The sequence below is a fragment of the Saimiri boliviensis genome, chromosome 10 (genome assembly GCF_048565385.1).
Source record: "Saimiri boliviensis isolate mSaiBol1 chromosome 10, mSaiBol1.pri, whole genome shotgun sequence".
NCBI lineage: Eukaryota > Metazoa > Chordata > Mammalia > Primates > Cebidae > Saimiri > Saimiri boliviensis.
In genome coordinates this window covers 93,400,929-93,407,587 of record NC_133458.1, presented here as the reverse complement: position 1 = coordinate 93,407,587, position 6,659 = coordinate 93,400,929, and the positions used below count along the sequence as shown (strand labels likewise).

At 38.7% G+C, this 6,659-nt stretch overlaps 1 non-coding gene across 1 annotated transcript; it reads right to left on the bottom strand.

Annotated features, from left to right (window-relative positions):
- Positions 1-781: 781 nt before the first annotated feature.
- LOC120365436 (U6 spliceosomal RNA) lies at positions 782-888 on the bottom strand. The gene has a single exon (XR_005580377.1). It is a non-coding gene; the product is annotated as a U6 spliceosomal RNA (small nuclear RNA).
- Between the last annotated feature and the right edge of the window lie 5,771 nt (positions 889-6,659).

Sequence of the window (6,659 nt, the reverse complement as noted above, 5' to 3'; positions counted from 1 at the left end):
CTTTATCCAGTCTATCACTGATGGGCATTTGAGTTGGTTCCAAGTCTTTGCTATTGTAAACAGTGCTACAATGAACATACGTGTGCATATGTCTTTATAACAATGATTTATAATCCTTTGGGTATATACCCAGTAATGGGATTGCTGGGTCAAATGATATTCCTATTTCTAGATCCTTGAGAAATCACCACACTGTCTTCCACAGTGGTTGAACTAATTTACACTCCCACCAACAGTGTAAAAGTGTTCCTATTTCTCCGCATCCTCTCCAGCATCTGTTGTCTCCAGATTTTTTAATGATCGCCAATTCTAACTGGCATGAGATGATATCTCAATGTGGTTTTGATTTGCATTTCTCTAATGACCAGTGATGCTGAGCTTTTTTTCATACGTTTGTTGGCTGCATAAATGTCTCCTTTTGAAAATTGTCTGTTCATATACTTTGCCCACTTTTTGATGGGGTAGTTTTTTTTCCTTGTAAATTTGTTGTAGTTCTTTGTAGATTCTGGGTATTAGCCTTTTGTCAGATGGGTAGCTTGCAAATTTTTTTTCCCATTCTGTTGGTTGCCAGTTCACTCTAATGATTGTTTCTTTTGCTGTGCAGAAGCTCTTAAGTTTAATTAGATCCCATTTGTCTGTTTTGGCTTTTGTTGCCATTGCTTTTGGTGTTTTAGTCATGAAATCCTTGCCTATGTGTATGTCCTGAATAGTATTGCCTAGGTTTTCTTCTAGGGTTTTTATGGTGTTAGGTCTTATGTTTAAATCTTTAATCCCTCTGGAGGAAAATACGGAATGCTTCACGAATTTGTGTGTCATCCTTGTGCAGGGGCCATGTTAATCTTCTTTATATTGTACCAATTTTAGTATATGTGCTGCTGAAGCGAACACTAATGTGAGATTTTAAAGACAACCTAATGACTTGGCTTGCTAATTTGGAAACTAGGTAAGTCCAGTAAAATGTAAACTTGTTCAGAGAAAAAGCCTTGATGATCAAGGATCTTAGGAGATCAAATAGTAACACCAAACCATTGGAGGAGCAGATATATTTCCCCCTTGTATAAAATATCTTCCATCTGGATTTTTCAAAATAATTTTTTATGAACATATTGTGAATTACACAGGGCACCAACCCTGCTGCTTTGGGAGCAAAAAGACAGAGCTGACAGTTGTAGTTGTTTTCGAGGAACAACCATGTGAATTTATAAATATTTTACAAGTGCAGCTTTCAGAAGAGTGACTTTTACTGCCATATTAATGCAACTTGCAAATTTATAGCCTGGGCATTTGTGGGTTATGAATGTCCAGTATATGAGGCTAGTGCCAAGAACATGGTTTATGTTTTGAAATTCTTTTTTTCTCTGATCACAGACTTCTTGGCTGTTATGATCTGCTTTATAATTCAGCTGCACATGAGGTGCAAGGCTACATAATACATCAGTTTCCACTCCCAATGGCTAGACTCATAAATATACTCTTTACAACACAGTTCATGTGACAGAATGACACACAAAGCATAAAAATATCTCTAAAGAGTAGAGAATTAGTGGTAGTAGAAGGAACAGTAGCATGATTCCATGCCTCCAGCCAGATCCATAATATGTGGCCTAAAATTATATGTCATAATATAAAGAAAAGTAGAATCATATGTTTTCAGAAGTAATGTCTTTGTATATGTTAGATCAAAACATTCATGAGTGTTGTCATATGTGTTGAAGGCTACACTACTGAAAAGACTTTAGTTACTCTAATCTTTTGGCAGGGAGATTGTGGAGGAAGAAACACCACTGCAACTCTTTCCTTGTAAGTTTCTAAGTTGGTTTTCCATTGATTGTGCCCAAAGTAAAAGAATCTTTCTAGCGTTCCAGGCTCTAGAGAAAGAGGAGCAGATTTATCTGGGCCTGAGCAAAAAACAGCCTGGGGTGAAATCTTCAACTGACCAGACTTTGGTCAGAGGGTTCTCCTTTTTCAAGATGTTATTATGATGTAGGCAGAATTGTTGGCTGTTGAAGAAAGTCAGCACTGTTGCCCAACCTTTCTGCCTTCCGCTAAGTAGCTCTGTTACCTTGTACACGTCACTTCTCAGGTTTATAGTTCCTCTTTTCTGAAATGTTGAAGTTGTGCCATATGATTACAAAATTCTTTCCGGCTATGATTTTTTTTTTCCAAATGCATGTGTGCCAACATAGGTAGATATTGATTAACAACATATTAAAATCTGCAATATTAGTTGTTTTATCAGTGTGCACACTTTTCATTTTGTAAAACCTGCCAATGACAAAACGCTTCACTGTTTTACTCCCCAATGTCCACCATTTCTTTCTCTATATTAAGACTGTAAATTACTCCTAAAAGAAGTCATTGGGACCGGGTACAGTGGCTCATGCCTGTAATCCCTGCACTTTGGGAGGTCAAGCCAGGAGGACGGCTTGAGCCCAGGAGTTTGAGGCCAGCCTGGGCAACATGGCAAAACCCCATCTCTACAAAAAATACAAAAGTTAGCCAGGCATGATAATGCATGCCTGTTGTCCCAGCTGCTTGGGAGGCTGAGGTGAGAGCATTGCCTGAGCCCAGGAGGTCAAGGCTGCAGTGAGCTGTGATGGAGCCACTGTTCTCTAGCCTGGGTGACCGAACAAGACCCTGTCTAAAAAAAAAAAAAGAAAAGAAAAAGCGTATTCGGAATGTAACCTTAAATAATGGGGAATTTTATGTTCTTAGAAAATTTGTGATTAGTTCAGTGAGTAAAATTTTTCCAAATTGCCAAAGCTAAATAAATAAATAATCCCTCTTTATTCCAAGGCTTAATCCTACTGAGGCTCCCAGACTGATTAATCATGCAGCAGACAGCAAACTGCTTCTTTTTTTTTTTTTTTTTTTTTTCCCTGAGGTAGGCTTTCTCTCTTGTTGCCCAGGCTGGAGTGCAGTGGTGTGATCTTGGCTCACTGCAACCTCCGCCTTTCCGGTTCAAGCGATTCTCCTGCCTCAGCCTCCTGAGTAGCTGGGACTACAGGCACGCACCACCACAACTGGCTAATGTTTGTATTTTTAGTAGAGACAGGGTTTTCGCCATGTTGGCTAGGCTGGTCTTGAACTCCTGACCTTGTGATCCACCCGCCTTAGCCTCCCAAAGTGCTGGGATTACAGGTGTGAGCCACCACGCCCTGACAGCAAACTGCTTCTTATTAGCTGACCTTACACATTTCAATGAAACAGACTGTGAAAAATGACACATACTCCCAGATCTCAGGCAGTAATGATATTAGAAAATACTTTGTTAATGGTTTTACAGATAGCATTTGCTTTAAGAATAAAATTCTGTCTACAGCAAATCCTTTTTCTTCCATTTGCTTCTCATCTAAGGGATAAATGTTATCAAATGCTGTTATTGTTACCTGGTTACTTTAAATAATCAGCTTTAAAACTGATTGAATCCATTTTCTTTATCTTATTATCTTAGACCATAGCAATTTTAAAGAACTCAAATAGAATGATAGCAGTCCATGATCCAGTGTCATATATTTCTTGTTTCTTTTCTTTCTTTTTCCGTTTATCTTGAAATTTCCTTTTTGTTCTAATGTGAAAGCAAAAATCTAAAAGGAAAATAATTAGCCATTCATACTCTTCTAACATAGTCACATGTTCACATGATAAATGAAACATTACCACAAAAAACTGCTAAAATGGCATCCTTATTGCAGGCCCAATTTACTTAATTTTATGTCTTCCAACTGTTAAGACAAGGGTCACTCATTCTATAAAATTAATGGCTGAAATAAATTTAGAATTGAAAAAACATGAGGAAAATATTTATTCACGCAATGTTTGGCCAACCTGTGGAATTTATTAGCCTGGGAGATCATAGATTCAGTCAAGAGATGAATTAGAAAAGCTGGATAATTTTATGACCAGTCATAATACTATAGCTGTGAATATTAAGAAAAGGTACTAACAGAATCTCATGCTTCAGAGTACAAGCTGATCATCCTAGGAGCTTTGAAGGACTTCTTTTATTTTCTTATTGATACTCTGAGCAAGTGGCTGGATTCATAGTTAGGTTGTACCTCTTCTTGAAAGTAACTATGATTGTGAACAGGATACCACATTTAGGTCACATTGGGGTTTTGTTGTTGTTGTCTTTGTGACATCGCCCAGACTGGAGTGCAATGGGGCGATTATGACTCATTGCATCCTTGACCTCCTGGGCTGAAGTGATCTTCCTGCTTCAGCCTCCTAAAGGGCTGGGATTACAGGCATAAGCCACCATGCCTGGCCTGTTTTTTTTTTTTTTTTTTTTTTTTTTTTTACTTTTTCTTTTTTTGGTCTTTTTGGCAATGAAAACCACAAGTGTCTGCTAATACAATACAAAAAGAACAATGAAATGACATGTGAGTTTAAACTTTTGAAAGAGTTTATTCGTTAATTCAATGAGTATTTATTGAGGGCCTATCATGAACCTATCACTGTCCTTGGTGGTTGGAATTACAACAAGGAGCAAAACGGAGAAAAATTCTTGCTTTCATGAAAACTCCCTTTTATTTTATTCCAAGGTATTAGTATTGAAGTCTGTAATCTTGTGATATGAAATTAGCTCAGAAGTGAATACGGTAAAGCTTTTCAGGTGCAGCTCCTCTTGAAACTATCTGCTCCCATACCCTACTTAATATAGAGTGACAAATACTCTCATTTAAAGAAGGGAAGAAATGAGAGACATGTAGAAGTTAGCAGCCCATAAAACTTCTGAAGTCTAGCCTTTCAGATGTTGCTGGGTCCCTCTATTGAAGAAGCACAGAATGTTTTTGATCAGGACCCAACTCTTCCTAGGCTCAACTCCATTTCTCATTGTCTTCTGATGTTCTTCTCAGAGGAAGCAGGTTTATTGTTCTATGGGCTCTTCCCTCTACTCTCTGAGACACTCTGAGTTTTCAATAAAAAATAGCTTATGTTTGCAGCTGGGTGGCTTTCTTAGCCTGCTTCCTGAATGTAGAAAATTGGAGGCCCAGAGAAATCTTTTCATTTTGAACTTTTTTCAGTCCAAGCTTGCAGGGATTTTTATCATTATAACTCTTTTTAAAAATTTGTGGAGCTTTGTGGACCTCCTATGAATATGATTTGGGCCTATTCCATGCCCTAAAGACCACATCACTGATTCTTTTTGAGATAGCCACTCTCACCTTTGGGTTGCCTACTAGGCTGCTGTGATACATCCTTAAGATTCTAGGCACCACCTTACACCATTCAATGGTTTAACAAGGGGTCTTTCAGCCATACCCTTGATCTGGATCTTCACTGTGAAGTCATTTCCTTTTTTTTTCTGAGACAGGGTCTTGCTCTGTCACCAAGGCAGGAGTGCAATAGTGTAATCATAGCTCACTGCAGTTCAAATTGCTGGCCTCAAATGATCACCTCACCTTGACTTCCCTAAGTGCTGGGGTTACGGGCATGAGCCACTATACCCAGCTAGTCATTTATTACTTTGAGAATCTTTTAATGGCTAGAGATACCAGAAATATGAAGTATTTTCCTCCCAGCTCTCAAGTCTTGGCTCCTTTATATTGCTTATGAATTCTGCAGGAAAACTGCACAGTTCTTTCCTCAGCTAATTTCTCTTGTTTTTGTATGATATCTTATACAATTTTTAAAAATCTACTTCAACATTTGCCAGGCAATCTCCTTAGCTGATTCGCTAATTCACCGGGTAAATTTTCTTTTTTTTTCTTTCTTTTTTTTTTGAGACAGAGTCTCGTTCTGTTGCCCAGGCTGGAGTGCAGTGGCGCAATCTCGGCCCACTGCAAACTCCGCCTCTCAGGTTCAAGTGATTCTCTTGCCTCAGCCTCCTGAGTAGCTGGGATTATAGGTGCTCGCCATCACGCCAGGCTAATTTTTCTAGTTTTTTTTTTTTTAGTAGAGACAGGGTTTCACTATGTTGATCAGGTTGGTCTCGAACTTCTGACCTCAGGTAATCTGCCCGCCTCAGCCTCCCAAAGTGCTGGGATTACAGGCATGAGCCACCATGCCCGGCCCATTGGGAAAAATTTTCCATAGGCAACAGTTTTGCTGTTGTTGCACTACTATATAATACAGATTGCTATTTTTTCAGAGTGCTATAGCAGTTTCTTACCACTTTTCTTGCTCCTGACAGTTTATTCTCTATTTTCTCAATTTTGGCTGACAAGTTTCCTGCCACTTGTCCAGCCTGTATCCATCACCTTGTCCCAAAGCTAATGCTACATATTTCAGGTTGCTGTAACAGCAGCACTTCAGTTCTAGTACCATTTTATGTCGTCAGTTTTTGCTCCATAATAAACTATCCATAGCTTTGTGAATTATAAATAATATCTTTATTTCTCACAGTTTTGTGGGTTGACTGTGTATTTCTTCCGTCAGAAAAGATAGCTAGATAGCCTAGGATGATGCCACACATGTCTGGTGATTATTCTATGTCTAGTGAGGTGATAGCCATGGGTCTATCATCATTAGTAGTCTCGTTCAGGCTCATCCACATGGTGTAAAGTCATAGTGCACAAGGGTACACATACGGGAATTTTTGGGCCACCCTGCACAGTCTACAACAATTCTTTTCTTTTCATTTCAGTTTTGCTCATCTTCTTTATTCTAGCACTGAGGGAAATTGGCTTTATTAATAGCTTGATTGGTTACCTTAC